Raw genomic sequence first — 21,356 nt, forward strand, 5'->3', positions numbered from 1 at the left:
CGTTTGTTCCCAAGGACATGAGTGAAGTCTTGCTATTAGTAGTCATGTGAATTTGGTATTCGTTCGATATTTTGAAGAGATGTATGTTGTCTCTCCTCTAATGGTGTTATGTGAATGTCGACTACATGACACTTCACCATTATTTGTCCTAGAGGAAGGCATTGCAAAGTAATAAGTAGATGATGGGTTGCTAGAGTGACAGAAGCTTAAACCCTAGTTTATGCGTTGCTTCGTAAGGGGCTGATTTGGATCCACTTGTTTCATGCTATGGTTAGGTTTACCTTAATACTTATTTTGTAGTTGCGGATCCTTGCAATAGGGGTTAATCATAAGTGGGATGCTTCTCCAAGAAAGGGCAGTACCCAAGCACCGGTCCACCCACATATCAAATTATCAAAGTAACGAACGCGAATCAAATGAGCGTGATGAAAACTAGCTTGACGATAACTCCCATGTGTCCTCGGGAGCGCTTTTCTCATTATAAAATTTGTCCAGGCTTGTCCTTTGCTACAAAAAGGATTGGGCCACCTTGCTGCAATTTATTTACTTTCATTGCTTGTTACCCGTTACAAATTATCTTATCACAAAACTATCTGTTACCTACAATTTCAGTGCTTGCAGAAAATACCTTACTGAAAACCGCTTGTAATTTCCTTCTGCTCCTCGTTGGGTTCGACACTCTTACTTATCGAAAGGACTATGATAGATCCCTATACTTGTGGGTCATCAATGGCATAGAGGAAGAAGTTTTTGAGTCCAAGTGACTATGTACTTCAATTGACAAATTTGTCCCTAGACGAATTGTAAAACAATTGTCATGGCAGACCTTTTGGCTTCGACCTCTGGACCCGAAGGTGTAGAGTGTTTCCGAATACCCGCTCGGTAAGATATACCGGGGTATGCATGGAAACCAGGCGTAGGGGTCATAGTTGCTTGAACAGACAAGTATCCGGCTAGCTATGTTATATTACATTTTTTATCGTAAGAAACATCTTCCAGAGAGAATAGTTCCGTTAAGGGTTCCTTTCCCTGGGTCAGCATGCATTAATCGTGCATGTCCGAACTATGTTTGAAAAAACCACAACATATATAACATCTGGGGGTTCATAAGGTGACAAGTAAAAAACATCTTTAGCCCACCGACCAAATATTCCCTTAAGAACGCTAGCTTTCGGCTTCACCCAGTCTGAGATACACATCTGGAGGACCCGGCAGTAACAATCACAGAGGTGCTCCCTTTATGCCCTAGCCAAACTAATGGGGATGTAGGGCATAAGCACAGGTGAGGGAGTCCTGGATTAGGGGTTGTCTGGATAGCCGAACTATCACCTTTGGCCGGACTCCTAGACTATGAAGATACAAGATTGAAGACTTCGTCCCGTGTCCGGATGGGACTTTTCTTGGCGTGGAAGGCAAGCTTGGCAATACGGATATGTAGATCTCCTACCACTGTAACCGACTCTGTGTAACCCTAACCCTCTTTGGTGCCTATATAAACCGAAGGGTTTTAGTCCGTAGGACGAAGAACAATCATACCATAGGCTAGCTTCTAGGGTTTAGCTTCTCTGATCTCGTGGTAGATCTACTCTTGTACTACCCATATCATCAATATTAATCAAACAAGAGTAGGGTTTTACCTCCATCGAGAGGGCCCGAACCTGGGTAAAAACATCGTGTCTCTTGTCTCCTGTTACCATCTGCCTAGACGCACAGTTCGGGACCCCCTACCCGAGATCCACCAGTTTTGACACCGACATTGGTGCTTTCATTGAGAGTTCCTCTATGTCGTCACCTTTAGGCCCGATGGCTCCTCCGATCATCAATAACGATGTGGTCCAGGGTGAGACTTTTCTCCCCGGACAGATCTTCGTATTCGGTGGCTTTGCACTGCGGGCCAATTCGCTTGGCTATCTGGAGCAGATTGAAAGCTACGCCCCTGGCCATCAGGTCAGATTTGGAAGTTTGAACTACACGGCTGACGTCCGCGGAGACTTGATCTTCGACGGGTTCGAGCCACAGCCAAGCGCGCCGCACTGTCATGATGGGCATGATCTAGCTCTGCCGCCGAACAGTGCCCTGGAGGCTGCACCAGTGTCTGCTCCGACCCTTAGCTCGGAGCCGACTTCGCAGATCAAGGACGGGTGGCTGGACACCGCCTCGAAGGCTGCGATCTCTACGGCGATTGAGCATAACACCATCCCTGTCCTTTGCAAGGCTCGTAACTCCAAGGTGCCGGACTCCTCTCCGAACTCCGAACCTTCCGCGCCCCTGCCAATTGAATCCGATTGGGCGCCGGTCATGGAATTCACCGCTGTGGACATCTTTCAGCACTCGCTCTTTGGCGACATCCTAAATTCACTAAAGTCTCTCTCTTTATCAGGAGAGCCCTGGCCGGACTATGGTCAGGAAGGTTGGGATGCGGACGACGAAGAAATTCAAAGCCCACCCACCACCCACTTCGTAGCCACTGTCGATGATTTAACCAACATGCTCAACTTCGACTCCGAAGACATCGACGGTATGGACGACGATGCAGGAGACGACCAAGAACCAGCGCCTACAAGGCACTGGAAGGCCACCTCGTCATACGACATTTACATGGTGGACATCCCAAAAGATGGGAATGGCGATGGAACAACGGAGGATGACCCCTCCAAGAAACAGCCTAAGCGCCGGCGTCAGCGGCGCCGCTCTAAATCCCGCCACAGCAAAAACGGTGATTCCGGCACGGGAGATAACAACACTCCGGACAGTGTCGAAGACAACCCCCTCCAGCAGGATTCAGCGCAGGAGGAGGGAGAAGCCAGCCCTCATGAGAGAACAGCAGACAGAGAGGTAGAGGACGATAATTACATGCCTCCCTCCGAAGACGAGGCAAGCCTCGATGACGACGAATTTGTCGTGCCTGAGGATCCCGTCGAACAGGAGCGTTTCAAACGCAGGCTTATGGCCACGGCAAGCAGCCTCAAGAAAAAGCAGCAACAACTTAGAGCTGATCAAGACTTGCTAGCTGATAGATGGACCGAAGTCCTTGCGGCCGAAGAGTATGAACTCGAACGCCCCTCCAAGAGCTACCCAAAACGCAGGCTGCTACCCCGATTAGAGGAGGAAGCACCCAAACCTACATCACCAGCGCATGATGCGGCCGACAGGCCACCTCGTGGCCGCGACAGAGAGGCCTCTCGGCCCTCCACTCAAGCCGCACCCCGGTGTCGCTCAAAAAGTACAAAGGCACGGGGAAATGCGCCAGACCTGCGAGATATATTGGAGGACAAGGCAAGGCAAACAAGATCGATCTATGGATAGCGTGGGCACCTCACTACACGTGATGATAACCGTCATGCCGGATACAGCAAATCCGGCCGAGCCGAACACAACAGACAAATCTCATTCGATCTACGTCGTGATATAGCCCAATACAGAGGCACCGCACACCCACTATGCTTCACAGACGAAGTGATGGACCATCAAATCCCTGAGGGTTTCAAACCCATAAAAATTGAATCATACGATGGCACAACAGACCCTGTAGTATGGATCGAGGACTATCTCCTTCATATCCACATGGCCTGCAGTGATGATCTGCACGCCATCAAATACCTCCCACTCAAGCTTAAAGGACCAGCTCGGCATTTGCTTAACAGCTTGCAGCATTCCTCGACAACTTCCAGGGCACCTATGTGCGACCACCAGATGCCGATGACCTAAGCCACATAATTCAGCAGCCAGAAGAATCGGCCAGACAATTCTAGACACGGTTCCTAACCAAGAAAAATCAAATCGTCAACTGTCCGGATGCAGAGTCCCTTGCAGCCTTCAAACATATCATCCGCGACGAGTGGCTTGCCCGGCACCTAGGATAGGAAAAGCCGAAATCCATGGCAGCCCTCACAACACTCATGACTCGCTTTTGCGCAGGAGAAGACAGCTGGCTAGCTCGTAGTAACAACATGACCAAGAGCCCTGGTAATTCGGATACCAAGGACAGCAACGGCAGGTCGCGTCGCAACAAGCACAAGCGCTGCATTAATGGCGATAACGCTGAGGATACGATAGTCAATGCTGGATTCAGAGGCTCTAAACCCAGTCAGCGGAAAAAGCCATTCAAAAGAAATACCCCGGGCCCATCCAATTTGGACCGAATACTCGATCGCTCGTGCCAGATACACGGCACCCCCGAAAAACTAGCCAACCACACCAACAGGGATTGTTGGGTGTTCAAGCAGGCAGGCAAGTTAAATACCGAAAACAATGACAAGGGGCTATATAGCAACGACAAGGAGGAGCCCCGGCCGCCGAACAATAGAGGACAGAAGGGCTTCCCCCTACAAGTGCGGACGGTGAACATGATATACGCAACCCACATACCCAAAAGGGAGTGGAAGCAGCACTAAGGGACGTATATGCGATGGAGCCAGTCACCCCAAAGTTTAATCCGTGGTCCTCCTGCCCGATCACTTTTGATCGAAGGGACCACCCCACTAGCATCCGCCATGGCAGATTCGCCGCATTGGTTCTAGACCCAATCATTGATGGATTTCACCTCACTAGAGTCCTGATGGACGGCGGCAGCAGCCTGAACCTGCTTTATCAGGATACAGTGCGCAAAATGTGCGTAGAAACCTCAAGGATTAAACCCACTAAGACGACCTTTAAAGGCGTCATACCAGGTGTAGAGGCCAACTGTACAGGCTCAGTTACACTTGAAGTGGTCTTCGGATCCTCGGATAACTTCCGAAGCGAGGAGTTAATCTTCGACATAGTCCTGTTCTGCAGCGGCTATCACGCACTGCTCGGACGAACCGCATTTGCAAAGTTCAACGCGGTGCCGCACTATGCATACCTCAAGCTCAAGATGCCAGGCCCTCGAGGAGTCATTACGGTCAACGGAAACACCGAACGCTCTCTCCGAACGGAGGAGCATACGACGGCCCTCGCGGCGGAAATACAAAGCAGCCTCTCAAGGCAATTCTCGAGACCGGCTATTAAATGTCCGGACACCGTCAAGCGTGCCCGGAGTAACCTACAACAAGACCGCCTGGCACGTCCCGAGCACGTGTATCAATGCGGCCCCAACCCCAGCCCTCGCGAAATTGCGAAACTAGTACTACGCATACATAATTACGCTCTGGAAATACCATGGGCATAGGGGGAGGGGCACGACCACGGCAGGCCCAGAATGCGGCTCAACCGCATCAGGGGCTCCCGATTGTGTAATTCTTTTTTCTTACTTTCAGGACTCCTTTATCAAGAAGCCCTGTCCGACAGTAGAATCACCGAACACACGATGCAACAGCCAGGGAAGCAGAAAGCTACGTCGAGTGTCCAGGTGGTCTCTATAACGAGCAGTATACTTGTTTTACATATCATCCCGCAGCTTGCTCCTGGAGGGGGACATGTCAAATAGTCCCGTCCCTTGCTTATCGCACTATTTGTATCGTTCTGCTTTTACCGCAGCTTTTTTAATAAACAATGCACAGCTTTTGCCTATTATTGCATTCCTTTTTCTTATCTATATATGTTCACTTATGAGATGTTGCATCCATACGCTTTGGTACAGCCAAATACACCAGGGGCTTAAGTACCCCAAAATATGGTATGATAAGTCCGAACACTTTCACAAGTGTGGCACCCCGAACTTATAGCATTATATGCATCGGCTCCGAATCATGTCTTGGGTCAATATTTGGGTTTGCCCGGCTCCCATGTTTTGGTACCTTACGTTCCGTTATATCGGCTAAGGTAGCGCTGGGAGAACCACTGCGATTGTGCCCCGGTTGAGCTGGGTTAAGAACCTCAGTGGAGAAAGCTAAAACTGACCGTCATGATAGGGCGAGAGCCGGTCGCTGTTCCAGAGGTTTTCAAGTCCCTAAAGACTTATGTTGCTTAGAGCGAGGAGTCGGCTTTGTCCGGCCCAGGCGTGGATAGCGCCCCGACCTCGGTCTTCCGAATACTAGGGGCTTTGCCGAAATTTAAAATTATAGAATTCTATGGCTAAGTGAGAGTGTTCAAGCATTATAGTCCGGTTTCCTCGTTCGTTGTGTTGAGCGCCTCCCTCAAAGGACCCAAGAATGGGAAAAATAGCGCTCAAGTTTATCCCGAACACCCCAGCACTCGCGGCATGGGGGCAGAAGCCGACGACTCGCCATCTCTCAAATTTAATAAACGGACGCATAGAAGGTAATATTTTAAATTCACAGGCGTTGCTTAGCGCATATGAACAAGTTTTCAAGCGTACAGGATAACAAATGCGAGTTTACTCAAAAATTACATCTTTGGAGCATTCACCCGCTATAAGGCGGGCACCCTTCAGGACGCCCGCATAATACATCTCGGGCTTGCGATACTCCCTGCCCGGCGGTGGAGCGTCCGTCACAAGCTTCTCAGCGTCCATCTTGCCCCAGTGCACTTTAGCACTGGGCAAGGGCCCTACGGGCACCTTCGATACAGACGGAGCGCTTGACGACTTCAATCCATGGACAGGCGTCCACCAGCCGCCTCACCAGCCCGAAGTAGCTCCCAGGCATGGCTTCCTTAGGCCACAGCCGAACTATGAGGCCCTTCATGGCCTATTCAGCCACCTTATGGAGCTCGACCAGCTGCTTCAGCTGGTCGCTCAAGGGCACCGGGTGTCCGGCCTCAGCATACTGAGACCAGAACACCTTCTCCGTCGAGCTCCCCTCCTCGGCCCGGTAGAATGCGGCAGCGTCGGACACACTGCGGGGCAGATCTGCGAATGCTCCTGGAGAGCTCCGGATTCAGGTAAGTAACAAGTAATTCACTTTCACGTGCTTGCTTTGCATGAAGAATGCCTTACCCACCGCTATCTTCTTCATTGCCTCAATTTCTTGGAGGGCTTTTTGGGCTTCGGCCTTAGAGGTTTTGGCGCTCTCAAGAGTCGAGGCGAGCTCGGACTCTCGAGTCTTTGAGTCACACTCCAAACTCTCATGTTTTTCCACAAGAGCCTAGGGCTCTTGCCGCACCTCCGCCACCCGCACCTCCTGCTTCTCTCGCTCGGTGTGCTCCGGGGCCGCATTGCTTTTGGCCTTGGACACCGCTTCCTTCAGGGTCGCCACCTCGTTCGTGGCCCCTGCAATTCTCACGTTATTCCTGTCATTTTTTGCAACCACATCTTTTATACTTCCATAAGGTATTACGTACCATCCTTGTCCTCGAGCTGCTTTTTGGCAAGGCCGAGCTCGTTCTCGGACCGCTCGAGGCTCTGCTTCAATGCATTGACCTCCGCAGTAAGTGCGGCAGAGGTCAGTAGCGCAGCCTGCATTCCCCATATTGACATACTTATGTTAGACTCCTGCGTACATCTTTTTTAGATCCTCGGTTCAGCTTTTCTTTCCGAACACCAAACTGAGCATCAGGGGCTACTGTCTATGCGGTAATATTTTTACATATCTTAAATACATACCTCAAGGCCTGTTAGAAGGCTGGCACAGGCTTCAGTCAGCCCGCTCTTCGCGGACTAAACTTTCTGGATCACCACACTCATAACAGTGCGGTGCTCCTCGTTGATGGAGGCGCCGTTAAGCGCCTCCAGCAAATTATCCGGTGCCTCCGGTTGGACGGAGGTCACCGGTGTCGCAGTCTCGCCCTTCTTACGAAGGGGCCGCCTGCCAGACTCCGGAACCACTGAAGGTTCCGGTGCGGAGTCCGGCCCAGGGCCGGACTTAGAGCCCTTTGGGGTTTGATCCCCCTTGTGCCCGGAGTCCGGGAGGTTGCCTTGCGGCGCCTCCGGGACCTCCTCCTCCTGGCTGGGCCCCTTTTGGGACCCCACCTCGGCGTCATCCGCAGCGCGAGGAGAGGGGGCGGCCGAAAGTGAAGTGCTATTCACGTCCGACGAAGCCAGGGAGCCGCTCGTTGAAGTGTCGAGCCCGTCCTTGGGCGGGCTGCAGGGTTATATTCGGCGTTAGGAGATTCTATACGACAAACGAAACGCCATGAGTTATTCTGGTATCCGGACACTTACGATGTCGCCAGGGGCTTAGCCCTCGGTGGCCACTCCTCTTCGCCGTCGTCGGCGTTGGTGGAGTAGTCCATAGGAAGGGTCCTTCCCTTCTTGGACCCTCCGACCTCCCCTGTTGGGGCGGCCTTCCTTTTCTTCTCTCCCCCCGCTGGGGGAGAGGCCTCTTTTTCCTCCTCCTCGTCTTCGCGGGAGGAGTCCGCCTCGGAGTCATCGGACGATGAGTCCGACAACACCTGGCGCCGGGAACTCCTTCGAGTTCCCGTGGCCTTCTTCTTGGCCTTCTTCTCCGGCACCACGTGAGGTGCCGGAACCAGCAGCCCCGTCAATCGGGCGTCCGCTGGGTCTTCTGGCAAGGGAGCCGGACAGTTAACCTGCCCGGACGTCTTTTGCCAGGCCTGTCAAAGGTAAGGGAGTTTAGATCCCGCATAGTGTCAAACTATGGAAAATAAGAGTCCCGTAAAGGGTAAAGTAGCTTACCTCACTGGCTTGACGCTGCGAGCTGAATCCGCGATCTTCGGTAGCGGATGCGGGAGCCTCGGCGCCTTGAACAGCACCTTCCAGACATCTTCGTACGTAGTGTCGAAGAGCCTGCTCAAGGTTTGGTGTTGTGCCGGATCAAACTCCCACAAGCTGAAGGCCCATTGTTGGCACGGGAGGATCCGGCGGATGGCATGACCTGGACTATGTTGACAAGCTTGAGCTTCTTGTTCACCTGGTTTTGGATGCAGGATTGAAGTCCGGTCAGCTCTTCCAAATTACCCCACGTCAAGCCCGTCTCTTTCCAAGAGGTGAGCCGTGTAGGGAAGCTAGATCGGAATTCGGGGGCTGCTGCCCATTCAGGGTCACGCGGCTCGGTGATGTAGAACCACCCCGACTGCCACCCCTTTATGGTCTCCACGAAGGAGCCCTCAAGCCATAAGACGTTGGGCATCCTGCCCACCATGGCACCTCCGCACTCTGCCTAGCGGCCGCCCACTACCTTCGGCTTGACATTGAAGGTCTTCAGCCATAAGCCGAAGTGGGGCTGGATGCATAGGAAGGCCTCGCACACGACGATGAACGCCGAGATGTTGAGGATGAAATTTGGGGCCAAATCGTGGAAATCCAGGCCGTAGTAGAACATGAGCCCCCGGACAAATAGGTGAAGTGGAAAACCAAGTCCGCGGAGGAAGTGGGTGAGGAACACCACCCTCTCATGGGGCCTGGGGGTGGGGATAAGCTGCCCCTTGTTGGGGAGCCGATGCGCTATGTCGCTGGACAAGTATCTGGCCTTCCTCAGCTTTTTGATGTGCCCCTCCGTGACAGAGGAGACCATCCACTTGCCTCCCCCTCCGGACATGGCTGGGGAAGGTTGAGGCGAGATGTGCGGACTTGGGCGCTGGAGCTCGAGTGCGCGGAAATGGATGAGCAAAGGAGGAAGAAGGCGTGTGTGAAAAGGTGGATCCTTATCCCCTTATATGGACGGACGAAGCTATGCGTCCCCACCAGCCTGGTAAAACTCGCTTATCTCCCAAGCGCCGTAATCAATGGCGCGGTTGGGTTACCCACGCCCGTATTGATGAGGATCCCAGAATTAGGGGACATGATCTCTGCTTTGACAAGACGTGCCAAGGAAACCGCCTCGCTAAACGCGCTGAGGTGGGACAGTAAAAACGATTCGAATAAAGGCTTGGCCGTGGTGTGATGTCACGCCACGGAATACGTCAGCAGATTGAATTTGTGTAAATATTATTCTCTCTACGGTGGTATGTGGAACTTATTTGCAGAGCCGGACACTATCCTTGTGTTCAAAATCTTCTATGAAGTATTCGGAGGAGGAACCCGCCTTGCAATGCCGAAGACAATACGCGCGCCAGACTCGTTGTCATTGAAGCCTGGTTCAGGGGCTACTCAGGGATTCCTAGATTAGGGGGTGTCCGGATAGCCGAACTATCACCTTTGGCCGGACTCCTGGACTATGAAGATACAAGATTGAAGACTTCGTCCCGTGTCTGGATGGGACTTTTCTTGGCGTGCAAGGCAAGCTTGGCGATACGGATATGTAGATCTCCTACCATTGTAACCGACTCTGTGTAACCCTAACCCTCTTCGGTGCCTATATAAACCGGAGGGTTTTAGTCCGTAGGACGAAGAACAATCATACCATAGGATGGCTTCTAGGGTTTAGCCTCTCTGATCTCGTGGTAGATCTACTCTTGTACTACCCATATCATCAATATCAATCAAGCAGGAGTACAGTTTTACCTCCATCAAGAGGGCCCGAACCTGGGTAAAAACATCGTGTCCCTTGTCTCCTGTTACCATCCGCCTAGACGCACAGTTCGGGACCCCCTACCCGAGATCCGCCGGTTTTGACACCGACAACAGGAGCCAGGCAACCCAGCTTGGCCACAACTTAAGTCATATCGATGCATATAATGGCGAAGAAAAGGTACATATGTGGGAAAGACACACATGTGGTGAGCTTGATGCTCGGAATATAATAATAATAATAATAATAATAATAATAATAATAATAATAATAATAATAATAATAATAATAATAATAATAATAATAATAAGCTTCTCTACGAGAAGCCCCCAGGTATAATTGACGTACATATTTTAGAATGTGTGCGTCGAAGGTGCACGGTTTAGCCGCACAAAAGCTTTAAGGCTTAAAAGGGAAAAAAATGTGAAAAGAGAGGAAAATAAATACTGGAAACAAAAGGGGTAAACGAGACGAACGGAGAGTCCGGTGCTAGGCATAGAATCTTCGGAGTCTGGCCGCGTTCCACGGGTTCGGCTCTTGGCGATTGTCTGACGCATCACGCAGGTGGTACGCTCCTTCGGTGAGTATTTCGTGAATGATGAAGGGACCCTCCCACTTGGGCTTGAGTTTGTCCTTTTTCTTCTCCGGCAAGCGTAGAACGAGTTCGCCAACATTATAAGTCTTGGCCCGTACTTCTCTGCTTTGATCTGCGGGGCTGTTGTTGATAGAATGCGGAATGGGCTTTTGCGACATCGCGCTCCTCCTCCAGGGCATCTAAGTTGTCCTGCCAATCAAGCTCGGCCTCTCTCTCTCTCTCTTCATACATGCGCACTCGAGGTGAGTCACTAATAATGTCGTAGGGTAACACAGCCCTGCGTCGTACACCATGAAGAAAGGTGTATATCCGGTAGAACGAATGGGCATGGTCCGCAGCCCCCAGAGTACAGAGTCGAGCTCCTCCACCCAGCACTTGTCTGATTCCTTGAAAGATCGCACAAATCTTGGTTTGATGCCGCTCATAATAAGACCATTGGCTCGTTCGACTTGACCGTTGGTTTGTGGGTGATAGACGGAGGCGTAGACGAGCTTGATGCCCAGATTAGCTCACCAGCTTTCACCTCATTGGCTATAAAATTGGAGCCATTGTTGGTGATGATGCTATGTGGAACACCATAACGGTGCATAACACCAAATATAAAGTCTATCACTAGCCCGGCTTCGGCCGTTTTAACTGGTTTGGCCTCTATCCACTTAGTGAATTTATCCACCATGACCAATAGATATTTTTTCTTATGGCTTTCGCCTTTAAGGGGTCCGACCATATCAAGCCCCCAGACCGCAAAAGTCCAAGTGATGGGGATTGTTTGTAGAGCGGTGGGTGGCATATGGCTTTGGTTGGCGAAAAGCTGGCATCCATTGCAATGTTGGACAAGGTCCTGTGCGTCTGCTCGGGCCGTCGGCCAATAGAAACCTGTACGGAAGGCCTTGCTTACAAGGGCACAAGCCGCGGTGTGGTGACCGCCGAGACCGGCATGAATTTCAGCCAAGAGCTGCCGCCCTTCTTCCTCGGAGATACATCTTTGAAGTACTCCGATAGCGCTTTTCTTGTAGAGTTCTCCCTCCTGAACTTTGTAGGCTTTAGAGCACCGCACAATTCAACACGCCTCGTTCTGATCCTCAAGGAGTTCTCCTATTAAGGTAGGCCAAGAAGGGTTCGGTCCATGGGGCAATGACTGCCATGATTAAATGGGTCGATGGTGTAATTTCGGTGGCTGAGCCCCCGATGATGTCGGTGTGTTCAGAATCTAGGGTTGTAGTCGGGTCCGGATTGTTGATGCTGCTCTCCCCTTGCCACACCACGGATGGCTTGAAAAGCATTTCTAGAAAGATGTTAGGTGGGACGGGGTCGCGCTTGGCACCGATGCGAGCAAGGACGTCCGCCGCTTGATTACTTTCTCGAGCCACATGGTGAAATTCGAGCCCCTCAAACCGAGCTGACATCTTTAGAACGGTGTTACGATAAGCCGCCATCTTCAGATCCTTGGCATTGAAATCTCCATTTATTTGAGATATTGCAAGGTTTGAATCCCCGTGCACTTCCAGGCGTTGTATGCCCATGGAGACGGCCATCCGAAGACCATCCAATAAGGCCTCGTATTTGGCTGCATTGTTCGAGTCCGTGAATAATATTTGGAGGACGTACTAGACTGTGTCTCCAGTAGGGGATGTTAGGACAACGCCTGCCCCTAGGCCTGCCAGCATTTTGGAGCCGTTGAAGTGCATGACCCAGTTGGAATATGTGTCGTACTCTTTAGGGAGTTCGGCCTCTGTCCATTCGGCGACGAAGTCGGCCGATACTTGGGACTTAATGGCCCGGCGTGGTTTGTATGATATGTCGAATGGGAGGAGCTCAATGGCCCACTTAGTAATCCGGCCTATAGCGTCGCGGTTGTTTATTATGTCATTGAGTGGTACTTCGGAGGCCACCGTTATTGAGCACTCTTGAAAGTAGTGTTGTAGCTTCCGGGATGCCATGAAGACCGCGTATGCTATTTTTTGGTAATGAGGGTATCGGGATTTGCATGGTGTGAGGACGGTAGATACGTAGTATACCGGTTTCTGAAGAGGGAATTTGTGTCCGTCCTCCTCTCGTTCAACGACGAGCACCGCGCTTATGACTTGGTGTGTGGCCGATATGTATAATAACATAGGTTCGTCGACGTTCGGCGCGACTAGGATTGGGTTGCTTGCTAGAAGAGCATTTATTTCTTCCAGTCCGGCTATTGTCGCGTCCGTCCACTCGAAGTGTTCGGTGCGTCGGAGAAGGCGATAGAGTGGCAGCGCCTTTTCTCCTAGTCTGGAGATAAAGCAGCTTAGAGCTGCCACACAGCTGGATAGTTTTTGGACTTGTTTAAGGTCTATTGGCATAGCCAACTATGACAAAGCTCGGATTTTAGCTGGGTTTGCCTCAATTCCTCTATTGGAAATGATGAAGCCCAGAAGTTTTCCGGCGGGAACGCCGAAAACACACTTTTCCGGATTGATCTTGATGTCATATGTTCGGAGGTTGTTGAATGTGAGATGCAGATCGTCTATTAATGACTTGACGTGTCTAGTTTTGATGACTACGTCATCTACATATGCTTCAACTGTCTTGCCGATTTGTTTCTCCAGGCATGTTTGAATCATGCGTTGATAGGTGGCACCGGCGTTTTTGAGCCCGAAAGGCATTGTGTTGAAGCAGAAAGGCCCGTATGGGGTGATGAATGCCGTTGTGGCCTGATCGGACTCCTTCATCTTGATTTGATGGTATCCGGAGTATGCTTCAAGGAAACACAATGAGTCGTGTCCTGCGGTAGCATCGATAATCTGTTCGATGCGGGGGAGGGGGAAGGGATCCTTAGGGAAGGCCTTGTTGAGGTCTTTGAAATCGACACATAGGCGCCAGGATTTATCCTTCTTTGGTACCATCACCAGCTTTGCTAGCCAGTCTGGGTGTTTTATCTCTTTGATGAATCCAGCCTTGAGTAACTTGGCTAGCTCCTCCCCCATGGCTTGTCGTTTGGGTTCGGAAAAGCGACGCAATGTTTGCTTGACCGGGTTATATCCCTTCAGTATGTTTAGGCTATGTTCGGCCAGCCTGTGTGGGATCCCTGGCATATCAGAAGGGTGCCAGGCAAATATGTCCCAGTTTTCGCGTAGGAACATGCATAGTGCAGCATCGACCGTGGGGTCCAGCTGTGCCCCTATGGATGCTGTCTTCATGGAGTCCATTGGGTGGACTTGGAATTTGACTATTTCCTCTGCTGGTTTAAAGGAGGTGGATTTGGGTCGCTTGTCGAGTATCACGTTGTCCCTATCCACGGTGGAGCGCCAAGGCGGCGGTTTTGTTTTCACGTGGATAGGGACGACGTGATACTCGACGTGGATAGGGACGACGTGATACTCGACAATGCCTCGAGGGCCAAGGCTGCCGTTTTGTTTTTGGCGCGGAGTGCTATGTCCGGGTCGCTGGCAAGAGTGATGATTCCGTTGGGCCCGGGCATCTTGAGCTTCATGTACCCGTAACGGGGTATAGCTTGGAAGCTTGCAAATGCATCTCGCCCTAACAAGGCGTGATATCCACTATTGAAATGGGCCACTTGGAAGGTTATCTCTTCGGACCAATAATTCTCCGGCGTGCCGAATACCACATCGAGTGTGATTTTTCCCACAAATCGCGCCTCCCGACTAGGAATAATTCCTCGGAAGTTCATGCTACTTTGCTCAATGTGGCTCCTGTCTATTTCCATTTTGTTGAGAGTTTCCTCGTAAATGAGCTTTACTCCGCTGCCGTCGTCCATGAGCACTTTGGTAAGCCAAAATCCGTCCACAATTGGACTAAGGACCAATGCGGCTGGTGCCTGGATTGTTCTGAATTTTGGTTCGTCACTGGCATTGAAAGTTATGGCCGTGTCGTTCCAGGGATTGATTGCTGCAACTTGGCAGACTTCAGTGAGGCTGCGGAGTGACCTTTTGCGCCTATTGTTTGAGGCGAAAGTCTTGAAGACTGTCAATACTGTAGGGTTGTTGTCTTCCGTGGGATGTTGCTCTGCGGTGGTTTTGGTGAGGAGATCCTCGCCGCTCTTGGCCACCTGCCGGAGTATCCAACATGCTCTAAGGCTGTGAGTTGGTATGATATCCGGTGTTGTGTGTATTTTGCAAGGCCTATCAAGTCATCCCTCCAGGATGGTGGGCTTCGATTTTTTGGTTATTGGATCAGGCGACCTACGAGGGTGCATCCTTTTTGTCCCGACGAGGGGTTTAGTGGAAACCTGTGGCTCCCAAGAGGCGGCCTGAGTTTTCCAGGCGCTTTCCATTGTGCAGTACTTCTGTACTATGGTTGCCAAGTCAGTGAAGTGTGATACGCGACGGTGGTTGATTGTATTGAGGATTCCCTCGTCCATGCAACTTTTGCAGAATAATGAGATTGCGTCTTCATCGCGGCAGTCTTTGATCTTGTCCTTGACAAGGGGGAATCTGGCCCAAAAGTGATGGACCATTTCTTGGGACTGCTATCTAATGTTTGTAAGATCGCTTGTATCTGGGTTGGTGGGTGGATTTAAGTCCGAACCCTGACCCAATCTGGGATCTGGAGTTTGAGAAACTTCCGAGCTTAACAGTTCGGGCTCGGGGATATCAACCAATTTTTCAGGCCCATAGCCTGACTCTAGGTTCAGAATATGGGGCATGCCTTCCCATGGGCGGGTATCCGGCTTTGTGAGCTCGGAAATCCGAACATAGTTCGTCCTCAATATAGAGGAAGAGTCGTATGGCTCCTCCACTACCGCTATATGATGGGTGATCGGCAGAGATTCAATTTCTCTCTGATCGGATTTAAGCCCAATCCGATCATAGTCTGTAGCGACTCCCAAGGCGGCGATGCGATCCAGGAGCTCGTTTAAGGATGACAACTCCGTCGGATCCATCTGTTTGGAGTAATCTGAGATGACGCGGAGGCGATTTTCGATGACCCGAGAAGTCATCATCGGCCCGACGGCCGAATGGGCGGTCATAGTGAAGCCGCCCAGCCGGAGGGTTTGGCCTGCGGCCAGGGCTCCCCCGGAGGTGACGTTGTCCTTGATAACAAGGCGATCCATCAAGCCTATATTCGACGTCACAGCGGAACTCTCAATGAAAGCACCAATGTCGGTGTCAAAACCGGCGGATCTTGGGTAGGGGGTCACGAACTGTGCGTCTAAGGCTAATGGTAACAGGACGCGGGGGACACAATGTTTACCCAGGTTCGGGCCCTCTCTATGGAGGTAATACCCTACTTCCTGCTTGATTGACCTTGATGAATATGAGTATTACAAGAGTTGATCCACCATGAGATCATAATGGCTAAACCCTAAAAGTCTAGCCTATGATTATGATTGTTGTTGTCTCTACGGACTAAACCCTCCAGTTTATATAGACACCGGAGGGGGCTAGGGTTACACAAAGTCGGTTACAGAGAAAAGGAATCTACATATCCGAATCACCAAGCTTGCCATCCACGCAAAGGAGAGTCCCATCCGGACGCGGGAAGAAGTCTTCTATCTTGTATCTTCATAGCCTAACAGTCCGGCCCACCACTACTAGGGAAAACCCTAGCAGTAGCGCGTGTTTAAATCCTATCAGTAGTGTTGGGTACCACGCTACTAGTAAGGCCCTACAGCTAAAGGTTAGCAGTAGCATCTGTTGGACCACGCTACCTATATCGACTTAGTAGCAGCGCTTTCCACTATGAGCGCTACTAGTAATTAGTAGTAGTGCGTCTCGTAGCACGCGCTACTACTATTATTCCATATTTCTTTTTTATTTCATGTTGTATTCATACACCTTTATACAAGTTTTCATACCGCAGCAATTTAGAGAATGATTTTACATCATAATGAGTTATTACATCAGTGGGAGAAAGAACCGTGGACTAGTTTCAAGTGGATGGACATCCACTTGAAACTAAGCCGCGGTTCTTTCACCCAATGATATAATAAATACCATCATCATCATATCATTAACAACTTATCAGCATAATACATCATTGTCATATAACACCTCCTCATGATAATCGTTTTCATCAATGAGACATCACACATAAGTTAGTCACTAGACATAATCACAACTACTCATCATCATCAACTCTCATAAACATATTGTACCTCATAGGACCTACTACATTCTCTTAGGACCTACTATATTATCTTAGGTAAAATAGCATAAAACAAGATAGCCCCTGACTCTCCATTATGGAGAATGGAGATTATCCTGTCTCCAATTCTTGCCTTTCACACAATGTTGCTACCAAGAACCTCCTTGCGACTGTCCATACATTTCTTCCATTCTTTGATTATCATGTGTTCAACGTTTTTAGGAATCCGGTATGCACAGGTGAGATTCGTAGGACGACCTAGTTGTATGTTCAAAACATCAAGGCGACCATTCTGATACATCAAATGAGGCACACAATCCATCGGGATTTTCTGTTGAAAAACATAGTAATAACTTCGTAGTTAGCAATGTAGTTCAGTTTAGAAGTATGCAAAAGATGCATGGATGTCTTAATAGTAAAAAAATCTTACCAGAATATCTCCATGGAAGTTATCGTTGTTCAACACGTGCACTAGTGGAACGTATTCACCATAATTTGGAGGAGTTTGATAGAAGGCATTGTAATTCTGAATTTCAGTACAATATGCGATCAGATGATTTTTCTCCTGATAAGTTAACTCAGAGCCATCGGTGTAGTTGGTTCTATCTACCATCTTCTGCACACTCTTTGAAGAATGGAAATAAGCTACCAATGGAAATAAGTTGTCAACTATTTTGAAATAAACAATATAAATTACTTAATAACTATGTTTGAGGAACTCACATAGCGGTAGAATTGGAAGTTTATCAACAAGAACCCGAATGTCCAAATTGTCTTGGTCGATGTCAAGATCACCAAGATCCATGGTGACAAACATACCCTCTTGAAAATCATACATCTTGCAAAGTGCTTCCCAACCCGGGCAACCAAAATTGGATACGCACTCAGAATTGTATAGATTTACCTCAAAATCCATACCATGATGGGTCCTTAGGTTAATTTTCTTTGTATCATTCCTCTCATGATCTTCAAAACCCATCCTCTCCAAGACATAGCGTCTTGCATGGCATGCGATAAGCTAGTCAAATTGTAAAAGACGAAAATTACACGTTGAAGTAGTAGAAGTCGAGCTTAATTAAGAAAAAAACATAGCATCGTAACGTACCGTTTCACAATCGAAGGCCTCCTCGACCTTAATGCTGAAGCGACGACCTTCGTCGAGGTGAGGCATGTCGCAGAAACCCCGGTTGTCGCCGCACCAGGAGCACTCCCCAAGACCTTCTTCGTCCGACGACATTTTCTATGTTCATAATTCAAAGATTAAACTTGTACAATTAAATATATGTACTACAAAAACTAAATTAGATCAGTATTATTCATCACGGGTTGACTATGGGTCTGTCGAGTCTTTTCTTGAAAACTCTCAGCTCATGTGGTGTATATATTCGACCGTCGGTGATGGTATCTCCTCCTTTCGTTCCCGAGTGCATTACACCAAATTGTCTAGCACATGGTAATGATGAAGGAAATATGCCCTAGAGGCAATAATAAAGTTATTATTTATTTCCTTATATCATGATAAATTTTTATTATTCATGCTAGAATTGTATTAACCGGAAACATAATACATGTGTGAATATATAGACAAACATAGTGTCACTAGTATGCCTCTACTTGACTAGCTCGTTAATCAAAGATGGTTAAGTTTTCTAACCATAGACATGAGTTGTCATTTGATTAACGGGATCACATCATTAGGAGAATGATGTGATTGACTTGATCCATTCCGTTAGCTTAGCACTTGATCGTTTAGTATGTTGCTATTGCTTTCTTCATGACTTATACATGTTCCTATGACTATGAGATTATGCAACTCCCGTTTACCGGAGGAACACTTTGTGTGCTACCAAACATCACAATGTAACTGGGTGATTATAAAGAAGCTCTACAGGTGTCTCCGAAGGTACATGTTGGGTTGGCGTATTTCGAGATTAGGATTTGTCACTCCGATTGTCGGAGAGGTATCTCTGGGCCCTCTCGGTAATGCACATCACTATAAGCCTTGCAAGCAATGTAGCTAATGAGTTAGTTACGGAATGATGCATTACGCAATGAGTAAAGAGACTTGCCGGTAATGAGATTGAACTAGGTATTGGATACCGACGATCGAATCTCGGGCAAGTAACATACCGATGACAAAGGGAACAACGTATGTTGTTATGCGGTTTGACCGATAAAGATATTCGTAGAATATGTGGGAGCCAATATGAGCATCCAGGTTTTGCTATTGGTTATTGACCGGAAACATGTCTCGGTCATGTCTACATTGTTCTCGAACCCGTAGGGTCCGCACGCTTAAGGTTTCGATGATAGTTATATTATGAGTTTATGAGTTTTGATGTACCTAAGGAGTTCGAAGTCCCGGATGAGATCGGGGACATGACGAGGAGTCTCGAAATGGTCGAGACGTAAAGATCGATATATTGGACGACTATATTCGGAGTTCGGAAAGGTTTCGAGTGATTCGGGTATTTTTCGGAGTACCGGAGAGTTACGGGAATTCGCCGGGGAGTATATGGGTCTTATTGGGCCATACGGGTATAGAGGAGAGAGAGGCCAAAAGGAAGGAGGCCTGTGCCCCCCCCCCTCTGGTCCGAATTGGACAAGGGGCGCAGCCTCCTTTTCCTTCTTCCTCTCCCCCTCTTTCCCCTTCTCCTACTCCAACAAGGAAGGAGGGAGTCCTACTCCCGGTGGGAGTAGGACTCCCCTTGGCGCGCCCCCTCCTAGGCCGGCCGCCCCCTCCCCCCTTGCTCCTTTATATACGGGGGCAGGGGGGCACCTCTAGGCACAACAACACAAGTCGATCTTCGTGATCATTTCTTAGCCGTGTGCTGTGGCCCCTTCCACCATATTCCACCTCGGTCATATTGTTGCGGTGCTTAGGCGAAGCCCTGCGTCGATAGAATATCATCATCGTCACCACGCCGTCGTGCTGACGGAACTTATCCCCGACACCCTGCTGAATCGGAGTCCGGGGATCGTCATCGAGCTGAACGTGTGCTGAACTCGGAGGTGCCGTACGTTCGGTACTCGGATCAGTCGGATCGTGAAGACATACGACTACATAAACCGCGTTGTCATAACGCTTCCGCTTACGGTCTACGAGGGTACGTGGACAACACTCCCCCCTCTCGTTGCTATGCATCACCATGATCTTGCGTGTGCGTAGGAATTCTTTTTGAAATTATTACGTTCCCCAACAGTGGCATCCGAGCCAGGTTTTATGCGTAGATGTTATATGCACGAGTAGAACACAAGTGAGTTGTGGGCGATACAAGTCATACTGCTTACCAGCATGTCATACTTTGGTTCAGCGGTATTGTTGGATGAAGCGGCCCAGATCCACATTACGCGTACGCTTACGCGAGACTGGTTTTACCGCCGTGCTTTGCACACAGGTGACTAGCGGGTGTCTGTTTCTCCAACTTTAGTTGAACCGAGTGTGGCTACGCCCGGTCCTTGCGAAGGCTTAAACAGCACCAACTTGACGAACTATCGTTGCGTTTTTGATGCGTAGGTAAGAACGGTTCTTGCTCAGCCCGTAGCAGCCACGTAAAATTTGCAACAACAAAGTAGAGGACGTCTAACATGTTTTTGCAGGGCATGTTGTGATGTGATATGGTCAAGACATGATGCTATATTTTATTGTATGAGATGATCATGTTTTGTAACCGAAGTTATCGGCAACTGGCAGGAGCCATATGGTTGTCGCTTTATTGTATGAAATGCAAACGCCCTGTAATTGCTTTACTTTATCACTAAGTGGTAGCGACAGTCGTAGAAGCAATAAATGGCGTAACGACAACGATGCTACGATGGAGATCAAGGTGTCGCGCCGGTGACAATGGTGATCACGACGTTGCTTCGGAGATGGAGATCACAAGCACAAGATGATGATGGCCATATCATATCACTTATATTGATTGCATGTGATGTTTATCCTTTATGCATCTTATCTTGCTTTGATTGACGGTAGCATTTTAAGATGATCTCTCACTAAAAATTATCAAGAACTGTTCTCCCTGAGTATGCACCGTTGCGAAAGTTCTTCGTGCTGAGACACCACGTGATGATCGGGTGTGATAGGCTCTAAGTTCAAATACAACGGGTGCAAAACAGTTGCACACGCAGAATACTCAGGTTAAACTTGACGAGCCTAGCATATAAAAGATATGGCCTCGGAACACGGAGACCGAAAGGTCGAGCGTGAATCATATAGTAGATATGATCAACATAGTGATGTTCACCATTGAAAACTACTCCATCTCACGTGATGATCGGACATGGTTTAGTTGATTTGGATCACGTGATCACTTAGATGACTAGAGAGATGTCTGTCTAAGTGGGAGTTCTTAAGTAATATGATTAATTGAACTTAAATTTATCATGAACTTAGTCCTGGTAGTATTTTGCAAATTATGTTGTAGATCAATAGCTTGCGTTGTTGCTTTCAT

The sequence above is a fragment of the Triticum aestivum genome, chromosome 6B, assembly GCF_018294505.1.
Source record: "Triticum aestivum cultivar Chinese Spring chromosome 6B, IWGSC CS RefSeq v2.1, whole genome shotgun sequence".
NCBI lineage: Eukaryota > Viridiplantae > Streptophyta > Magnoliopsida > Poales > Poaceae > Triticum > Triticum aestivum.